Here is a 23,564-nt window from a genome sequence, read left to right on the forward strand (position 1 = left end):
GTTGCCCATCTGATTCCAGTAAAAGAAACCTACACTGCAGTGGATGTGGCGAGAGTGTTCCTCAAGGAAATCTTGAGATTGCATGGCCTACCCAGGAGAATAGTAAGTGATCAAGATCCCAAGTTCACGTCAAGATCTTGGACTGCATTTTTCAAAGCAGTAGGAACTTTCTTGGATCTCAACATAGCTTACCTTCTCGAGACTGATGGTCAATCAGAAAGGGTGAACCAAGTAATCAAAGATATACTTCGGTCATGCTATGGCAGGGAACCCAAGAAGTGGCTAAGCTATTTGCACCTAGTCGAGTTCACCTACAATGCCTCTTATCACCGAAGCATCAGGATGAGCCCTTTCAAAGCATCAGGATGAGCCCTTTAAAAGCTCTGTATGGACAAGACTGCCTAACACCATTAACTTGGTCCGACCCATTGATTAGGGTCGAGATGTCCAGACAGATGCTTGACGACATGGAGCAGTAGATGCAGTCAATCCGCAAAGATTTAAAAGCTGCCCAGGATAGACAGAAGCAGTATGCTAATAAGAAGAGGTCAGACAAAAAGTTTGAAGAAGCAGATATGGTCTTCATTCGAGTACGCCCCAAAAGAAGTTCTCTATCTCTTGGGAAGTACAAGAAGTTATCCCCCAGATACTGTGGGCCATATCTGATTATAAAGAAAGTAGGTGACTTAGCCTATGAACTTCTTCTGCCTCCTCATCTCAAAGTACATAATGTATTTCATGTCAACCTACTTAAAAAGAATAATAAAAGATCTTGTTTCTACTTTGGCCTAGAGAGAGAAAATGTTCTAGAGAGAGGTAACTCAGTTTTTAGATATCTTTGGATGGAAAAATATCCTTTCTTATTAAACTAAATTCCCCCGAAGTAGAAGTTTAAAAAGAATTTCCTAAGGTGCATTAGAAATAAATTATAATCTGCTCAAAGGACCTTAGCCTCAGGATCCAAATTTTTTTGAAAATTCTGGATTAAGGTTTTGAGGGACCAATAAGATTAATCCAAATGTAGGGAGGAGATAAATTGAAGAAATAAAGAAAAACCCCCCAAAAATGAGTAAATACTCACATAGGATGAAGAGTGGACTAAGGACCAAAGGAAACATTAAAAAAATAAATTTTTGACACCTTAGAGTGGGGATTCCCCCTCATGGAGGTGCCTTTTTTCTCATCATTGCTTCCCATTTTAAATCAATAAAGTGAGATATTTCATCTCTCCTCTCTCCTATTTCAAGTTTAGTTCCAAAAAGTAAGCTGAACTGACCCAAAAAAGATAATAAATTGACCAAGCTGATCTTGAAAATTCTAGAATCAGTTTGCTTGGTTTGAGGCTTACTTTTTCCTATAAATAGAAGCCTCCCCCTTTGTAAAAGCTTAATAGTGTTTATGCACTGTTACTCTACTCCTCCCCAGAGCCAAATACATTGAATTCACTTGATAATTCAATTGTTTTTGACTAAATCCTCTCCAAAAGAATTGGTGGCTACTCTTGATCCAAACAAGAGTAGAACCCTCAATCCCTTAAGCCAAAGGAAAGCTCACAAAACTCCATGTAAGCTAAAAATTCTACTTTTTAAATTCTAATCTATGGTTTTCTGATTTCTTTACTTTTTTAGTTGATTAAAGTGAATCTTGATGTTATGCCTTGATGAAAAGTCTATCCCCTTCTCTTCCTTAAGAATTCAGCCCTTCTTTATCCTAAAATGAGTAACAAAGAAATTGATTTAAACTTTTCTTATTGTTTACTCATTAGAAAGAAAAAATTGAGTAGATTAGAGTACTTCACTTCAAATTGGGATTAATTTTAAAATGATATTAAAATGTAAAAATTGGGAAATGGTCAGCCATACAAAGGAGGTTATGGCAAAATTTTCTTGAATTTTGTGGAAAATAAAGTTTATTTTTAGGTTATTCTAAAAGAGAAATCCCCACCGTTTGTGCATTCTAAAAGAAATATTTTTATTTACTCCATGTACATATTCATCTATGAATATGCATGGATATCATTGATATTAATTATTGAAATTGATTTCTATGCATAGAAAGATGCAAATTGGAAATTTTTTTAATTATGTTAGTGTTGTTTTCATTGAATTTAAATTCAATGCATAGAAAGATGCAGATTAGAATTCTTATTATAAAAGTGTTGTTTCCATTGAGTTTAAATTCTATGCATGGAAAGATGCATAATAGAAAATGTTTTATTATAAAAGCGTTATTTTCATTGAATTCAATTTCTATGCATAGAAACATACATAATAGAAAATTTTTTATTATAAAAGTGTTATTTTCATTGAATTCAATTTCTATGCATGGAAAGATGCATAATAGAAATTTTCTTATTAAAAAAGTGTTACTTTCATTGAAATAAATTTCTATGCATGGAAAGATGCATAATAGAAATTTTTTTATTATAAAAGTGTTATTTTCATTGAAGTTAATTTCTATGCATGGAAATATGCATAATAGAAGTTTTTTTATTATAAAAGTATTATTTTCATTGAATTTAATTTCTATGCATAGAAAGATGTATAATAGAATTTTTTTATTATAAAAGTGTTATTTTCATTGAATTTAATTTCTATGCGTAGAAAGATGCATAATGAATTTTTTTAATTATAAAAGTATTTTTTTTATTGAATTTAATTTCTATGCATAAAAAGATGCATAAAGAAACTCTTTTTATTTTAAAAGTGTTATTTCTATTTCCAATCCTTTTATGCATAGATAGATGCATAAAAGGATTTTCTTTTATATAAAAGTGTTATTTCCATTGAAGTTGGATTTTATGCATAAATAGATGCATAAAGAATTTTTATATCAAAATTAGATTTCTCTTTAATTCTATGTTTAATTTCCATGAATATTGATAAATGAATAAGTTAATACTCTGAGAGAGAAATTTCTATCGTTTCATATTCGCTCGGATTGTAAAGAGAAAATTCAAAAAATCTATCGAAGTCGAAAATGCAGATAAATGATTAATTTATTCCTCATCTCAGAATTCGTGATTAATTTTGAAATCAGTTAAGTGGAGGAACCATTCCGAGACAAACCATCTCGACCGAAATACCCAGACCTCGTCAGATCTTAAAGCTTAGCTCAGAAAGAGGTTCTGTCCTCCGGGCTTCCTGGAAACCAAAATGAATGAGTTCTTCGAGTTGAAGCAGGATAGCCGGACAATTGAAGAATACCATCAGGCAATTGCCCTTCTCCTCAAATATTCTCCACTTTTGGATGAAGAGAAGCTGATGGCCAGATTCATTCGAGGAATGAACGAGCCATTGGACACCTTAGTGAAAAATGCCAAACCAGTCTCAATGGTGGCAAAAGCTGTCAGAATGGCAAAAGACTTTGCGAAGGCATTTATTATCAAGGTCCCGCCAAAGCCTGCACCCTCAAACTTTAAAAAGTTCCAAACCCTGGAAAGTGCTTCAAACTTTCCTCCCCCAAAGAGGCAGCAAGGCCCCAGTCAGAATCAAGATGGTGGTAGATTCAAAAGTGAAGGAAGACCCTTCCCTCAGAACACTTTCTCAAGAGCCCCACCTTTTTCAAGGACTTAGAGGGATGAGCTTAAAAGTGAGAACAGATGTTTTGGATGTCAGGGTTTTGGTCACCAGCTTAAAGACTGCCCGACTCCTGCCATGTTAAGAGGACAGGGAAGTCAAGGACCTAGAATACAGAGACCGACCCCTTCCTATCAGTCAAGTCTCGTCAAAATCAAGGCAATCCTAGGAGGAATCGAGCTCAGCCATTTGCCTCTGTTCAGAGTAATCTCAAAACTCCCTCCGAGAAATTGTTTTATTTTATAAAAGTGTTAGTTTCATTGAGATGCATAATAGAAATTTTTTTATTATAAAAGTGTTTTTTTCATTGAATTTAATTTCTATGCATGGAAAGATGCATAATGAAATTTTTTTATTATAAAAGTGTTATTTTCATTGAATTTAATTTCTATGCATAAAAAGATGGAGAAAGAAACTCTTTTTATTTTAAAAGTGTCATTCCTATTAAATTGATTTTATGCATAGATTGATGCATAAAAGGATTTTCTTTTATATAAAAGTGTTATTTCCATTGAAGTTGGATTTTATGCATAAATAGATGCATAAAGAATTTTTATATCAAAATTAGATTTCTCTTAAATCCTATGTTTAATTTCCATGAATATTGATAGATGAATAAGTAAATAGTCTGAGAGAGAAATTTCTATCGTTTCATATTCACTCAGATTGAAAAGAGAAAATTCAAAAAATCTATCGAAGTCGAAAATGTAGATAAATGATTAATTTATTCCTCATCAGAATTTGTGATTAATTTAGAAATCAGTTAAGTGGACGAACCATTGCGAGACAAACCGTCTCGACCGAAATACCCAGACCTGGTCAGATCTTAAAGCTTAGCTTAGAAAGAGGTTTTGTCCTCCGGGCTTCCTAGAAACCAAAATGAATGAGTTCTTGGAGTTGAAGCAGGATAGCCGGACAATTGAAGAATACCATCAGGCAATTGCCCTTCTCCTCAAATATTCTCCACTTTTGGATGAAGAGAAGCTGATGGCCAGATTCATTCGAGGAATGAACGAGCCATTGGACACCTTAGTGAAAAAAGCCAAACCACTCTCAATGGCAAAAGCTGTCAGATTGGCAAAGGACTTTGCGAAGGAATTTATTATCAAGGTCCCGCCAAAGTGTGCACCCTCAAACTTTAAAAAGTTCCAAACCCTGGGAAGTGCTTCAAACTTTCTCCCCCCAAAGAGGCAGCAAGGCCCCAGTCAGAATCAAGATGCTGGTAGATTCAGAAGTGAAGGAAGACCCTTCCCTCAGAACACTTTCTCAAGAGCCCCACCTTTTTCAAGGACTTAGAGGGATGAGCTTAGAAGTGAGAACAGATGTTTTGGATGTCACGGTTTTGGTCACCAGCTTAAAGACTGCCCGACTCCTGCCATGTCAAGAGGACAGGAAGTCAAGGACCTAGAATACAGAGACCGGCCCCTTCCTATCAGTCAAGTCTCGTCAAAATCAGGGCAATCCCAAGAGGAATCGAGCTCACCCATCTGCCTCTATTCAGAGTAATCTCAAAACTCCCTCCCAGAACTGGGGTAACCAAAGAGAAAGAGTTTTGCCCTAGTCTGCACAGCAGCGAGAACAATTACAATCGCATAATTAATGGAAGAGGAAAGAGGTCAGATTTATGCTGCAATTGAAAACCAAGGGCCAAATCGTCAATTCTCTATCATCCATACTCCAGTTGAGTATAAGGGTAAGTCATTCAAACTTTTTATTGATTCAGGCAGTACTCATTCATTTATTTCCCTCGGATGCTTGCGTAAGCTAGTCTTAGAATAGAAATCAGGGCAAGTTGAATTGGCCACAGTGGGAAGATCCTTTTCACTCACCATGAGGCAGATCGTATTCAGTTTAATTTAGATGGGAATATAATTGACTGTCAGTTCAGAGTCCTACCTTTGGGAGTTTTTGACGGGATCCTTGGGATGGATTGGCTCCACAAAAATCAAGCCGACATTCACTGTCATAATGGAACCATTTCCTTCCGTGACCTTCACGGAAACAAAGTTCAAGGAACCGGAATTTCAGGATCCCCAGGTCTACAATTAGTAAAAGCTTCTCAATTACTGAAAGGAATTAGAAAGAAGCAGCTCATTTATGTCGTCAAAATGAATCCAGTAGACACAAAGTTAAAGGCTAAAGAGCCAGAATGGTTAAGTGAGTATGATGATAAATTCCCAGCAGAGCTAACAGAGATGCCTCCAATTCGGGAAGTAGATCATGTGATAGAATTGACCCCCGCCGAAGCTTAGCCAGTAGCCCAGCGCATGTACAGGATGCCAGTCCCTAAAGCCATTGAACTCAAGGAACAGCTTAGGCAGCTATTAGAATAAGGGTTTGTAAGGCCCAGTGTTTGTAAGGCCCAGTGTTTCACCTTGGGGAGCTCCAGTTCTCTTTCAGAAAAAGAAAGATGGAATGCTAAGACTCTGTGTGGATTATAGAGGTCTCAATCAGCTGACAGTTAAGAATAAGTATCCTATCCCATGAATTGATGAGCTTCTGAACAGGCTAAGTGGAGCCCAGATCTTCACAACAAAGATAGATCTCAAATCAGGGTATTACCAGATCAGGATTAATGAGCAAGATATCCCAAAGACGGCCATCAATACGTGTTATGGGCACTATGAATTTACAGTCATGCCGTTTGGATTGACAAATGCCCTAGCTGCATTCAATCGCCTAATGTAGGACATTCTCAGAGAATACTTGGATGATTTTGTTCTTGTTTTCTTTGATGATATTCTGATTTACTCAAAGAATGCAACTGACCATGAAGCTCACGTCCGAAAAGTTCTTGAGATTCTAAGGAAGCACCAACTCTTTACTAAAAAGAGCAAATGTACTTTCTCTGTCGACCATGTTGAACACTTGGGCTTTTTGGTATCTAAACACAGAATTTCTCCAGATTTTGCAAAAGTCCAAGCAATCATAGATTGGCCTGAGCCAAAGACAGTGAAAGAAGCCAGAGGATTCTTGGGATTAACTGGTTGGTATAGAATTTTTATACCTGAGTATGCTCTCATAGCTTCCTCCCTAACTAATCTTCTCAAGAAGAATATTCCGTTTCAATGGTCTGCCAGGTGTTAGAGCACTTTGGATAAGCTGAAGACCGCCTTGGTAACCAATCCCATTATGAAATTGCCAGATTTCTCTCTACCCTTTGAGGTAGTAATTGATGCTAGTAGTTTTGCTACCCTGGGAGGTGCACTCATGCAGGAAGGTCATGCAGTGGCCTATGAATCCCGAAAACGTAGAACACATGAGAGGAATTATGCTGTCCATGACCTGGAGCTACTTTCAGTAGTGTATTCCCTGAAGTTGTGGAGACATTACCTATTGGGTAAAAGATTCACTTTGATATGACAGATCATTAGAGCTTAAAGTGAATCTTCACTTAGAAGGATCTCAACATGCGCCAAAGAAGGTGGATGCAGACCCTGCAGGAATTTGATTTTAAAATCAAGTACCGCCCAGGCAAAGAAAATGTGGTAGCAGATGCCCTTAGCAGAAAAGCCTCCTTGCTTACAATCACAGTGGTGTCAAATCCATTGATTAATGAAGCAAGAGAGAAGATCATGCAAGATAGATTCTTTGGCCCTATTTCTACCCTACTTATGCAGGAAAACAAAACTCCTCGGGAGTTGAACCAAGTTCAAGGGTACAGCCTGGATGATGGAATTATTAATTTTTATTAATCTTTCTTAGGGTGTTTAATCATTATTAATTTTTAATAATCCTAATTACTTTTAGATTAGGGTTTTTAATCATTACTTATTTTTATTAATCTTAATTATTCTTTATAAATATAGAGAGAAAACCTCCTTCATTCCATTGTAGCCTCCATTCCAAACCCTCCCCCTTACCACCAAGTTCTCCTTCTCTCTCCCTCTCTCTCTCCCTCTCTCTCTCTCTCTCTCTCTCTCCCTCTCCCCCTTCCTTCATATTTATTTTTGTGATCATCATGGTGTTTTGTCTTTTAAGAGTCTAACAAGTGTTGTTGTGTGTGAGGGTAGAAGATGGCTCCTAAAAGATGTTTCTCAACCAGAAGGATGTCTCTCAACCAGAAGGATGGCTCCTAAAAGATGTCTCTCAACCAGAAGGATCCAAAAGCACTGAAGTGCCTCGTGTGAGTGAGGAAGCCTATACAGTAGTCACACCCACAATGGATGGTCATGTTGGTGGCTCAATGACCCCTCTAGGAAAAGGCTAGTTCGTGAAGACCCACCAACACAAGATGTGCCTTCTTTGCCATATGAGTTTGGTCAGTTGGTGACTACATAACTATTACAAGATTAGTTGTCCAAGCATTTTGTGGACAAGGAAGAAAGGCTTCTAGGGGTACCATTGTGTAGGCTTTTGGTGAACCTAGCCATAAGGACCATGGATGATCATCTAAGAGAGCTCGAGGAGAGTTTTGATTAACATGGGTATGTGCCTACACAGGGTGAATTAATTGTGTCAGAGAGTTTTCTAGGAGAACAACCAGTGGAATCCCTCGAAAAGCAAAATGGGCTGATGGATTTTGGATAAATCAGTCCCATCGTTTCAATGTGGCGGTATGCATATCTCCTTATCTTTATTTTATTGATGCTATTTTATTTTGTGGTTTTTACACATGAGGATTGTGTTATGTGTTTCTCTAATTTGCACAGACGATGGATTCACAAAGGTGGAAACACCTTCATAACAAGAAACTTATCGTATGGGTGGTTGCATGGACTAATGCAATATTTAAGAGTAAGTATACTCCATCTCAATGATTTACTCTATTCTTTCCATTACCTATGTTGGTTTGATCTTGCCTTTGATTGTAGAGTGGGATAAATTCCCCAAAAGATAACCATTAGTTCATTGTCGTGTCATCACTGTAAGATCCGTGTCCCCACTGCGCAATGAATTAAGGGGTGCTAGCAGCGGAAGTAGCACTTCTTACTAGGGGCAGGGTCCCACACTCGGGGCCTCGCCCACGGATATCTGGACAAGAGACTAATACATCGGTTCTTCCAAAACCCGGAAAAACTTCCCTTGCAAGGAAAGCATGGGCGATTCCTCCTGGATAACTTTTCTCTAACGTAGTCAAAAGCCTTATCTACTAACAGAACTGATCTGACCGAACTCGTAAGTCCCATAGTCAGATCAGGGAAAAGATTGCACTTGGATCATAGAGACCAACACTTTTTTCCTCATTGAGAGGCTCAGCCATCATAAAACAATTTTTGTCTAGGATTTACTTCATCTATCGTACCATAACAGAATTGAGTCTCAATTTAGGGATCCATCAACCTAGCCTAGTCCCATGGGTTAATCGCCCAACCACTGTAGTGATGGGATCCAATTAGGAATTTAGTTAGGTTTTGTCTTGGGTACTAGGGAAAAGAGTTCCGAGGCCCCGTAACCGAATATTCATGCAAACTTAAAACTAGTCACACCACTTACACACCCAATATGAAATTGCCTTTTTCATAGAATCAGCTATTTTTAAAAACAATAATTTAATGAAACCATTGAGTCACTGATCCTAATCCTAAAATCTTTGGTTAAATCCTTATTTCCAATCATTCCTTCATTGGTGTACCTATGGCATCAATGGCAACCAGAACGCTCACCACCTGTCCACTCAGGGGCCTTTTCGATAGTTCCTAGCTCATAGTAGTAACCGGTAATATATTCACATATCAAAATGGAAACTCCATTGAAGATCAGCAAGATCAACCAACGGATCCATATAAAAGGGCCATGGACTCAACCGTTGAGGACCAGCAAGGTCAATCAACTAGATCCATGCCCGAATTCAGAAAACAACTCTTACTCCTTGTTCCAATATCTTCCACGACGCACGTGTGGGTATCATCTCGGCGACCCAAACCCCAAGCACCGTATGGTCAGGACCCTCTAGGATCCTTCGCAGGTGACCTAGCGCTTCACTCATAGGCCGCTTCCTTGGTCCCTCATCCACCGTACCGGAAGCTCACCATTTTTATCAAACCGAGATTGGTCAAGACCTCGACCGACCTTGCTACGCGAGACGTCCTCCATTGACTCTCCGTCAACTGTTGCAACTTATTAGATTAGGTCTCCATGACCTCATTCATAAGACGGTCAAAATGCTTCCCCAACATTCTTGACATAAAACAATCATTAAAAAACAGGTCATAAATAGAGTTTCTATAAAGAACTCTCGTCTTTCCACATTGTTCCACATTAGCCACATTATTTAATTCCACAATCATTTCACAAGTATTTCTATCCTCATCCAATCACATCATTTTTATCTCATCACATCTTTCCTCAATTTATCCTCATCAGATCTCATCCACTCGCATCTACCCATATCCACATCTCATCACATCACACTCATTCACATCTCATCTCATTCACATCACATTCATTCACATCTCATCCATTCATACCACATCACATTCATTCACATCTCATCCATTCATACCACATCACATTCACTCACAACTCATCCATTCATTTTACCTCACATCTCATTCATTCACATCTATCCCGATTCACATCACATTCATTCATATCCATCACATTCACATTCATTCATATCCATCACATTCATTCTCATCACCATTATATCATATCACTTCTATTCACATCATATCTCATTCATACACATCTCATCTCATTCATCCACATCCATCCAATCGTTCACATGTATGACTACTCATATCTATCCATAAATTCATATCTGTCATTTCACATCCACATATATTCATGTCACATCACATCACATTCTTTCACATACACATCTATATCCATTCTTTCACATACACCCACATCCATTCTTTCACATACTCATTCACATCCATTCTTCACATACACATTCACATCCATTCTTCTCATACACATCCTTATCCATTATTTCACATACTCATTCACATCCATTCTTCACATACACATTCACATTCAATTTTTTCATCACATACATTCACTTAGATCCCATATCATATCATTTACATTCTGATTCACATGACATCACATCTCATCCATCCACCTCACATTCTCATCACCTCTATTCACATCACATCCATCCATCCATTCATTCCCATCTATCTGATTCACATCACATCTCATCACATCTATCCACATCACATTCTCATCACTTCTATTCATATCACATCCATCCATCCATTCATTCACATCTATCTGATTCTCATCACATCTCATCACATTCGTTTAAACATAGAATTTAAGAGAATTCTAATTTTTGATATAAAGATTCTTTATGCATCTATTTGTGCATAAAATCAACTTCAGTAGGAATAACACTTTTAACAAAATCCTTTTATGCATAAATTCAATTTTAAGAAAAATAACACTTTTAAAATAAAAATAAATCCTTTATGCATCTTTCTATGCATAAAATCAATTTTAATGAAATTAACACTTTTTAATTAAAATAAATCCTTTATGCATAAAATCAAATTTAATAAAAATAACACTTTTGGAATAAAAATAAATCTTTTATGCATCTTTCTATGCATAAAATCAAATTTGATGAGAATAACACTTTTGGAATAAAAGTAAATCTTTTATGCATCTTTCTATGCATAAATTCAATTTTAATGAGAATAAAACTTTTGATATAAAAATAAATTCCATTATGCATCACTCATGGCAAACCATGCCATTTTGAACAAGACAGACAAAGCCATTGGGAACTACACAAAGAGAAAGAGTTGCAAGCTTTCCAAGAGCAACAAGCCGCGGTTAGCTACCTTAAGGCTAATAGAAGATCTATAAATGCCTTTTATATAGCTCTTGCATATAGCTGAGATGAATAAAAAAGGTGCCATCATAAGAAGAAGCAAGAACTAGAAAAGGAAGGTACCCAAGTGCCCGCACGCTTGGATGCACCGGGGCGGATGTGGAAAAGGATCGGCTGATCCTGGAGGTGGCACATACACATCCACATTCATTATTTCACATACACATCCACATCCCTTTACATCACATCACATTCTTTCACATACACATCACATTCTTTCACATACACATCACATCACATTCTTTCACATACACATCCACTTCCATTCTTTCACATACACATCCACATCCATTCTTTTACATACACATCCACATCCCTTTACATCAGATCACATTCTTTTACATACACATCAAATCACATTCTTTCACATACACATGCACATCCGTTCTTTCACATACACATCTACATCCACATTTACATCCATGTACTTCCCATCTCACCCTTTCACATATCGTCTCATCTCATTCTTATCTCATCATTCTCATCCACATCCATTTACTTCACATCTCATCCCCATTCATTTAATCACACCACATCCTATCGCATCGCATTCACATCTTATCGCATCTTATTTTCATCTTATCACATCCATTCACATCTTATCGCATCTTATTTTCATCTTATCACATCCATTTACATCTTATCACATCCCATTCACATCCTATCGTATCCCATTTACATCTTATCACGTCTACATCCATTCACATCCTATCGCTTCCCATTTACATCTTATCACATCCATTCACATCTTATCGCATCTCATTTACATCTTATCACATCCTATTCCCATTTAGTAGTTTTTACTACATTGATACCGATAATGAGACTTTTTCTAAAATTGATACCGATAATGGGACTTTTTCTAAAATTTTGTCAATTAATTGGCCTAGATAAAGGTTCTTTTTCTCGACGACTATTTTCATATTTTTTCTCAATTTCTCAAATGAGTTATATTCAATATTCCTCTTTTGAAATAGAAGAATTCATGGGATCTACAAAAATCAATTCTACCCATATTTCCACTTTTGATAAATAATCATAAATTGAATTATACTAAAAATTTCTCTTTTTCTCATTTAATTTCTTGGAGCTCAAATATCATGGGAATTACTCTTTTTGCATTTGATTATTTGCATTCCCAATATCATGGGAATTCCTCTTTTATCATCAAATATTTCTCATAAAATAAATTCATCAAAAATAAAATATCCATAAGTTCAATATGCTAGGAATTTTTCTTTTCCCACCTAATTGATTGAATTCCAAATGTCATAGGAATTCCTCTTTTACCATTTAAATGTTTCTCATAGATAAAATAAATTTATCTAAAATTCATCTTTGAATTTAATTAAAATATCCAATAATTCCAATATGTTAGGAATTTCTCTTTTCCCATCTAATTGATTGAATTTCAAATGTCATAGGAATTCCTCTTTTATCATTAAATATAAATACCATAATTTTCTCATTTCTTAATTATTTAATTACAAGTAAACTTAAAAATTAGTTTTCCATTGAATGTGACAAAAACCATTCTTTTAACCTAGGATATTCAATTCTAGAATATGATAGGAATTTCTCTTTTCACCTTATGCATCAATTTCTTAAAAATTATGCCATAGCTCCGCTGCTATTACTGGCAATTTTTAATTTTTATGAAACGAATAAGACATAGTAAAATAACTAAGATAGTATAACTATCTTTTAACTTTAAATCCAATTTATGGATTTATCCCATAATATTACCATGTTTTTCAAGCATATAAGTATAAAAACCATTTTCTTAAACCTCTAGCTTCACAAGCCTATAGTTTGATTTGTGAATAGAGAATTTCTCCATGAGAAGCATTAATTGAATAGAGAATTGGTCATAGGAATGATCATTATTTGGGGGAGAGAGAGATATGCTTTAAAGGAAATATTTTAATTATGTGTTTAATCACTAAAATCCATTAGAAAGCTTCAATTGCATTAAAGAGCCATTCAATTGAATACTTCTCAAGCTTGAGAGGGGTTGAGAAGTGAGAAACATTTAGAGATTAAGAAAAAGACCATAAATCACACTTTACCTCTTATTTTGCTTGATTCTTTAGTCTAAGGAGAGACCCCCAACCAATCAATTGGTTTAGTATGTTGATGAAGACTCCAAAGAAGGTTGAAGAGAGAGAAACTCCATTCTCTCCAAATTGTAGAGGATTTTTAGAGGATAATAGAAAATATCATTATTTCAATATAATACTGGCATGGTATAGTTCACATATTTTTTTACAAAGGGCTAAGGATCTATTTATAGGTGAGGGAGGCATCTAACCAAGTCCAACTAGGTTCTAGAATTTTCCAAGATCAGTTTGGCTGAATTTGGACAAGATTTGGACCTATTTTGGCTCCCTTTTGATTTGGTTTGATCCAGGAGAGAGGAGGGATAAAAATATCTTATTTTTTTGAGTTTTAAACCCCTCCACACATGTGAAATAGGTTCCTCTTTAAAGATCCCCCTTCTCCTTACCAAGGTGTCAAAAATGTATCATTATACCCAAAATATCTCATTTTTTTTTGTAATATTCATAGTTTTTTACTAATAAATCTTGTACTCAGTCAACTCTTCATCTTATATGGACATTTACTCATTTTTGGGTATTTTTCTTTTATAAATTGGATTTATCTCCTCCCCACACTTGGATTGATCCTATTGAATCAAAGGAATCTTAATTGGACCATAATGCAAAAATTTATGAAAATCTAGACCCTTAGGCTAAGGTCCTTTATACCTATTATCAATTCACATTGGAAAGTTCTTTTTGAATTTCTATTTCAAGGGAAATCATTTTAGACACTGGGAGGATTTTTATATCCAAAAATATCTCAATTTTGGATTACCTCCCTCTAGACATTTTCTCTCTTCAGGCCAAAACAGAGTAAAACATAATCTTTCTTTTATTTCAGAGAGGGGAATAATTTCAAGAATAGAAGGGGAGGTTCTTACTCCTTTATACCTCAAAAGCTAGAGGGAGGAATCTTACATCCTACCCCACTTAAAAAACGTGAGATGTCCTCATCTCGCAAGCTAGAGGACAACTCTTTCCCTTCAGATCCAATTGATTCTGGGGTTCCTTATAGTCTGGTCAACCCAACAGAATCCTAGGATAAAGATCCCTTATATAGAACTCATCATCAGATAACAATTCACTCAGATCATATCATTCATATCCTTGACACAATAATGGTTCATTAGACCGAAATTTCCATCTGGACATTTCTCCATGGGAATTTCAATTTTACAAGTTTTTAATTTGTCATTCCTTAACATGATCCACTCGGTCAAGGGTTAACAAAAGCAATTTGTCAACACAATCCACTAATCTCATAGTGATTTGTTGAAGTCATTATCGTCATTCCAGTTACAAACATCATCACACAAGGACTCGTCCCATTCCTCCTCATTGTGGTTTTGCTTAGCTTATCGCTTTTCAACCAAAACTCAGCAATCATCATTTTTCAATCAGAATCCAAATCAACTCATCAATTCTCAACCAGAATTTTAAAATCATATCAACCACATTCGAATTCATCATCTGGATAGTATTTTTTCTCGTAATTTCAAGGTCTTAGATTTACTCGTATATACTACTAGTAAAGAGCTGCGGTTATACCCTCGGTATATACGGGTAGTCACGGTCCTTGGAATTATAAGATAAATACCATCATGTCTAGGCCTCAAGCAAGTCAAGGATTCCATACAATTGTGGTACTTCCATCTAAAGACCCAATTAGCATGAATTTCAGTCTGAATATCAATTTGTATGAATTTCATCACACAATTCCAATTGAATATCAATTTGTATGAATTTCATCACACAATTCCAATCTTTTATTGGTACTTCACAAATTTTTGACATTTCTGTCTTCTCGGTTGTTCCACTTTAGCCAATTCGCTTTGAGACCAGCTGAAAGATCCTTGTCTCCTCTGCACAACGGATTCGGGGGTGCTAGCAAAGCGGAAGTAGCACTCCTTGTGTGGGGCAAGGTTCCTCACTCGGGGCCTCGCCCACGGATATCTGGACAAGAGACTAATCCCTCGATTCTTCCAAAACCGAACCCGAAAAAAACTTTCCCCATCCGGAAAGCACAGGCGATTCCTCCAGGATATTTTTATTCTAACGTAGTCAAGAGCCTTAAGTAACCAAACTGATCTGACCGAACCTATAATTCACATGGTCAGATCAAGGAGAAAACTTTCACTTGGATCATAGAGACCAACGATTTTCTCCTCATCTAGAGGCACGGCTGTTGATTCTTTTCCATAGAACAAGGACTATCCGAGATTTACTTCATCTATCATACCATAACAGAATTGAGTCTCATTTTAGGGATCCATCAGTCCAGCCTAACCCCATCCAGCCGCATGGGTTAGCCAACCACCCACCAACCACTATAGTGATAGGATCCATTTAGGAATTTGGATATGTTTCGTCCCAGGGTACCAGGGAAAAGAGTTCCCAGGCCCCCTAGCCAGTACTTCATGCAAACTTCAAGATAGTCACACCACTTACACACCTAATATGAAATTACCTTTTTCATAGATTCAATTGTCTTTAAGACAATCGTTTAATGAAACCATAGTATCAGTGATTGATCATCATCCTCCAAAATATCCGGTTGAATTCTAATTTCCAATCATTCCTTCATCGGTGTACCTATGGCATCATTGGCAACTAGAACGCTCACCACCTGTCCACTCAGGGGCCTTTTCAATAGTTCCTAGCTCATAGTACCTAGAAATATATTCACCTATAAAAATCCACATGGACTCTCCGTTTAAGATCAGCAAGATCAACTAACAGATCCACATAAAAGAGCCATGGACTCTCCGTTTAAGATCAGCAAGATCAACTAACAGATCCACATAAAAGAGCCATGGACTCATCCCTTGAGGACCAGCAAGGTCAATCAACCAGATCCATGCCCGAGTTCAAAAAACAACTCTAATACCTTGTTCCATTTTCTTCCTCGATGCACGCGTGGGTATCTTCGGTGACCCAAAGCTCGAGCACCATATGGTCAGCACCCTCTAGGATCCTTCGTAGGTCACCTAGCGCTTCACTCATAGGCCGCTTCCTTGGTCCCTCATCCACCGTACCGAAAGCTCACCATTTAAATTGAACCGAGGCTGGTCGGCCGACCTTGCTACGCGAGACGTCCTCCGTTGACTCTCCGTCAGCTGTTGCAACTTTATCAGTTAGGTCTCCACGACCTCATTCACAAGACGGTCAAAATGCTTCCCCAGCCTTCTTGACATAAAAAAGTCATTTAAAAACAGGTCATAAATACAGTTTCTATAACGAACTCTCGTCTTTCCAAATTGTTCCACATTACTTAATCCATATTCATTTCATATGTATTCCCATTCTCGTCACACTATTTTCCATCTCATCACATCTTTCTTCATTTATCCTCATCAGATCTCATCCACTTGCATCTACCCATATCCACATCTCATCACATCATATTCATTCACATCACATATAATCCATTCACATCTATCCAAATTTACATCACATCCATTTCACATCACATCTATTCATGTCCATCACATTCATTTACATCACATCCATTTACATCCATCACATCACATTCATTCATATTCATCACATTCATTCTCATCACCATCCCATCCCATACATTCTATCCACATTACCATCCCATCCCATACATTCTATCCACATTACATCACATCACATCTCTCCACATCATGTCTCATTCATACACATCTCATCTCATTCATCCACATCCATCCAATCGTTCACATGTACAACTACCCACATCTACACATCCACATCCACATCCATTCTTTCACATACACATCCACATCCATGTATATCACATCACATCCTTTCACATACACATCCACATCCATTCTTTCACGTACACATCCACAACCATTCTTTCACATACACATCCACATCCATTCTTTCACATACACATCTACATCCCTTTACATCACATCACATTCTTTCACATACACATCCACATCCATTCTTTCACATACACATCCACATCCATTCTTTAGCATACACATCCACATTCATTCTTTTACATACACATCCACATCCCTTTACATCACATCACATTCTTTCACATACACATCACATCACATTCTTTCACACACATCCACATCCATTCTTTCACATACACATGCACATCCATTCTTTCACATACACATCTACATCCACATCCACATCCACATCATATACTTCCCATCTCACCCTTTCACTTATCCTCTCATGTCATTCTCATCTCATCATACTCTTCCACATCCATTTACTTCACAACTCATCCCCATTCATTTTCATCACACCACATCATATCACATCCCATTCACATCTTATTTTCATCTTATCACATCCATTCACATCTTATTGCATCTTTTTTTCATCTTATCACATCCATTCACATCTTATCGCATCTTATTTTCATCTTATCACATCCATTCACATCTTATCGCATCTCATTTACATCTTATCACATCCATTCACATCCTATTACATCCCATTTACATCTTATCACATCCATTCATATCCATCGGATTCCATTTACATCTTATCACATCCATTCACATCCTATCGCATCCCGTTTACATCTTATCACATCCATTCACATCCTATCGCATCCCATTTACATCTTATCACATCTATTCACATCCTATTGCATCCTATTTACACCTTATCACATCCATTCACATCTTATCGCATCCCATTTACATCTTATCACATCCTATTCCCATTTAGTAGTTTTTACTACCTTGATAGCGATAATGGGACTTTTTCTAAATTTTTGCCAATTACTTGGCCTAGATAAAGGTTCTTTTTCTCGACGACTATTTCCATATTCTTTCTAAATTTCTCAAATGAATTATATTCAATATTCCTCTTTTGGAATAGAAGAATTCATGGGATTTACAAAAATCAATTCTACCCATACTTCCACTTTTGATAAATAATCATAAATTGAATTATACCAAAAATTTCTCTTTTTCTCATTTAATTTCTTCATGGGAATTCCTCTTTTTGCATTTGATTATTTGCATTCCAATATCGTGGGAATTCCTCTTTTATCACCAAATATTTCTCATAAAATAAATGCATCAAAAATAAAATATCCATTAGTTCAATATGCTAGGAATTTCTCTTATCCCATCTAATTGATTGATTAAAAATGTCATAGGAATTTCTCTTTTACCATTTAAATATTTCTCATAGATAAAATAAATTTATCTAAAATTCATCTTTAAATTTAAATAAAATATTAAGTAATTCCATTATGCTAGGAATTTCTCTTTTCCCATCTAATTGATTGAATTCCAAATGTCATAGGAATTCCTCTTTTATCATTAAATATAATTACCATAATTTTCTCATTTTTTAATTATTTAATTACACATAAACTTAAAAATTAGTTTTCCATTGAATGTGACAAAAACCATTCTTTTAACCTAGGATATTCAATCCTAGAATATGATAGGAAGTCCTCTTTTCACGTTATGCATAAGAATGAACTATGCATCAATTTCTTAAAAATTTTGCCATAGCTCCGCTCTGCTGGTAATTTTTAATTTTTATGAAAAGAATAAGACATAGTAAAATAATTAAGATAGTATAACTATCTTTTAGCATTAAATCCAATTTATGGATTTATCCCATAATATTACCATATTTTTCAAGCATATAAGTATAAAAACTATTTTCTTAAACCTCTAGCTTCACAAACCTAGAGTTTGATTTGTGAATAGAGAATTTCTCCATGAGAAGCATTAATTGAATAGAGAATTGGTCATAGGAATGACCAATCTTTGGGGGAGAGAGAGATATGCTTTAAAAAAAATATTTTAATTTAAGCATAAATGAAAACTTTATGTGTTTAATCACTAAAATCCATTAGAGAGCTTCAGTTCCATTAAAGAGCTATTCAATTGAATACTTCTCAAGCTTGAGAGGGGTTGAGAAGTGAGAAACATTTAGAGATTAACAAAAAGATCATAAATCGCACTTTACCTCTTATTTTGCTTGATTCTTTAGTCTAAGGAGAGGCCCCCAACCAATCAATTGGTTTAGTATGTTGATGAAGACTTCAAAGAAGGTTGAAGAGAGAGAAACTCCATTCTCTCCAAATTGTAGAGGCTTTTTAGAGGATAATGTAAGATTCCTCCCCCAACCCCTTTTGATGTCTAGTATATTCCCCTGTAATCAATTCCTTTTCTGAAATATAAGAGATCTTGTTTGTGACTGTTTTAACCTAGAGAGAGAAAATATTCTAGAGAGAGAATATTCAGATTTTGAATATTTCTGGATAGAAAAATATCTCTTATAATTCAGATGAGTTCCCCTGAAACAGAAATTTAAAAAGAATTTTCCAATGTGCAATTGGAATTAATTGGAAATAGGTATAAAGAACCTTAGCCTAAGGGTCTAGATTTTCATAAATCTTTAGACTATGGTCCAATTAAGGTTCCTATGGGCCAATAGCATCAATCCATGTGTAGGGAGGAGATAAATCCAAATTGTAAAAAGAAAATACCCAAAAATGAGTAAATGCTCACATGAGGTGAAGAGTTGAAAATGTACAAGGTTTATTAGTAAAAAACTATATTAAAAATATGAGATATTTTGGGAATAATGATTTTATTATGACACATATGTAAGGAAGGGGAGTCCCTTAAATGCTCACATAAGATAAAGAGTTGAAAATGTACAAGGTTTATTAGTAAAAAACTATGAGCAATATTAAAATGATTCCATTATGACACATATGTAAGGAAGGAGAGTTCTTTAAAGGAGGTGCATATTTCACATAAGATGAAGAGTTGAAAATGTACAAGGTTTATTAATAAAAAAATATGAGCAATATTAAAAATATGAGATATTTTGGGAATAATGATTTTATTATGACACATATGTAAGGAAGGGGAGTCCCTTAAATGCTCACATAAGATGAAGAGTTGAAAATGTACAAGGCTTATTAGTAAAAAACTATGAGCAATATTAAAATGATTCCATCATGACACATATGTAAGGAAGGGGAATTCTTTAAAGGAGGTGCATATTTCACATGCTTGAATAAATTTTAAACTCATAAAAATTGAGATATTTTATCTCTCCTCTCTCCTCATTCAAGTCTAGTTCCAAAAAGTTAGATTAACTGACCTAAAAATGGTCAAAAAGTGACCAAACTGACTTGGAAAATTCTAGAATCGGTTTGTTTGGTTAGGAGCTCAAATTTTCCTATAAATAGAAGCCTCCCCTTGTTGAAAAAGACATAGTGTCTTATGCCTTGTTACTCTACTCCACCTAAGCCAAAATACATAGTGTCTTATGCCTTGTTACTCTACTCCACCTAAGCCAAAATACATAGTGTCTTATGCCTTGTTACTCTACTCCACCTAAGCCAAAATATAGAGTGTCTTATGCATTGTTACTCTACTCTACCTAAGCCAAGAGCTGTGAATTCTTTAATAATTCACTAGTTTTTTATACTTCTCTCTTTCTTCAATCCCCATTGGTGGCTCCATCAACATACTAAACCAATTGATTGGTTGGGGGCCTCTACCGTGAATAAAGAATCAAGCAAATTATAAGGTAAGTATATTGAATTTTGATCTTTCTATAATTTCTCAATGATTCTCTCTTCTCAACCCCTCTCAAGCTTGAGAAGTTTAATTGGTATGGTTTTTTAAATGCTATTGAAGTTAATTGGTGAATAGTAGTGAAGAGTTACATAATTTAATAAATGCTATTGAAGTTAATTTTCATTTATGTTTAAATTCTAATGGTTTTTATGTAATTTCTCTCTCTCACTCAAGAAATGGTCATACTCATGACCCATTCTCAATCCAAATGAAGCTTTTCATAAAGCTTTTCCTTAATCCAAGATTAAGCTATGCTTGAGGCCAAATTAATGGCTTTTTGCTATGCTTTTAGTTTATGCACATTGATGATTCAATCCATTATGGATTGATGACCCAATTAGAGACCATTCTAATTATTTCCTTAATGATAAGCTTTATCCCTTAGAAAAAAATTGAGATTTATCAGTCATAGTAGCGGAGCTATGGCAAAATTTTTATAGAAATTACGCAAAAAATAAATTCATTCAAAGCATAAAAAGAGGACTTCCCACCATATTCTGGGAACTATCATCCTAGATTAATTAAAAGAATTTTATTATGCATGGAGATGTGGATGTTTGCATGTAGATGTAGATGTATGGATGTGAGTGTGAATGTGGAGGTGGATGTATGCATGGAGATGTGGATGTATGCATGTAGAAGTAGATGTATAGATGAGGATGTAAATAGAGATGTGGATGGATGCATGTAGATGTAGATGTATAGATGTGGATGTGAATGGAGATGTAGATGTAGGCATGTAGATGTAGATGTATAGATGTGGATGTGGATGTATGCATGTAGATGTAGATGTATAGATATGGATGTGGATGTGGAGGTGGATGTATGCATGTAGATGTAGATGTGGATGTGGATGTGGAGATGGATGTATACATGTAGATGTAGATGTATAGATGTCGATGTGAATGCGGAGGTGGATGTATGCATGTAGATGTAGATGTATGAGGAGAATGTGAATGTGGATGTGGATGTGGATGTATGCATAGAGATGTGGATGTATGCATGTAGATGAGAATGTACGCATATAGATGTAGATGTATGGATGTGAATGTGCATGTAGATGTGGATGTATGGATGTGGATGCATGAATGTGCATGTAGATGTGGATGTGAAAATAGATGTATGGATGTAGATGTGGATGTGTGGATGTGAATGTGGATGTGGATGTGGAGATGTGAATATATGTATGAATGTGAATATACGATATGTGATGTGAAGGAATATGAAGTGTTGAGATGGAAAATGATGTGAGGGGATGAGTATACATATAAATGGAATATGGAATAAGTAATGTGGATTGATGAGGGATAATGTGAAAAAATGAAAGTAAAAATAGAAACTGTATTGTAAACTGTTTGTAAATGCTGTTTGTAAAGGACTGTTTTATGTCAAGATTGCTGGGGGAGCATTGTGACTATCTTGTGATTAAGGTCGTGAGACCTAACTGATAATGTTGCAACTGCTGACGGAGAGTCAATGAAGGACGTCTCGCGTAGCAAGGTCGGCCGAGGTCTTGACCAGCCTCGGTGCGATTAAAATGGTGAGCTTCCGGTACGGTAGATGAGGGGCAAAGGAAGCGGCCTATGAGTGAAGCGCTAGGTCACCTGCGAAGGATCCTAGAGGGTGCTGACCATACGGTGCTCGGGCTCTGGGTCGCCTAGGATACCCACGCGTGCGTCGAGGAAGATATTGGAACAGAGTTGGAGTTGTTTTCTGAAATCGAGCATGGATCTGGTTGATTGACCTTGCTGGTCTTCAATGGATGAGTCCATGGCTCCTTATATGGATCCGTTGGTTGATCTTTCTGATCTTCAACGAGAGTCCATCTTAATAAGTGATTATATTGCCGAGTATTTAGGGCTAGGAACTAAGAAACGGCCCCTGAGTGGACAGGTGGTGAGCGTCCTAGTTGCCAATGTTGCCATAGATACTCTGATGAAGGAATGATGGAAAAATTAAGAATCAACTGGATAAATTGGAAGATGGTGATCAGTGATACCATGGTTTTATTAAAGGATTGTTTTAAACTGGTTGAATCTGTGAAAAGGCAATTTCATATTGGGTGTGTGAGTGGTGTGACTAGTTTTATTTTGCATGAACATCCGGCTAGGGGGCCTTGGAACTCTTTTCCTTGGTACCCGGGACAAAACCTAACCAAATTTTTAATTGGATCCCATCACTACAGTGGTTGGGCGGTTGGCTAACCCATGGGATTGGATGGGGTTAGGCTAGACTGATGGATCCGTAAATCGAGACTCAAACTTTGTTTTTACGATAGAAAAAAAAATCCCGGACAGTAACTGTTCTATGGATAGGAATCAACGGCTGTGCCTCTTGAATGGGGAAAAAAGCGTTGATCCCAATGATCCAAGTGCAAGTTTCTTCCTTGAACTGACTAAGTATCTTATAGATGTAATTGGATCATCTCGATCAGAAATGATCTTGTCTACGTTAGAGTAAAAAGTTATCCTGGTGGAATCGCCCGTGCTTCCGGTTAAGAAAGTTTTTCCGGGTTCGGTTTTGG

Source organism: Cibotium barometz, chromosome 64 (assembly GCF_041138505.1).
Source record: "Cibotium barometz isolate CiBa-2024 chromosome 64, ASM4113850v1, whole genome shotgun sequence".
In the NCBI taxonomy this organism is placed as follows: domain Eukaryota; kingdom Viridiplantae; phylum Streptophyta; class Polypodiopsida; order Cyatheales; family Cibotiaceae; genus Cibotium; species Cibotium barometz.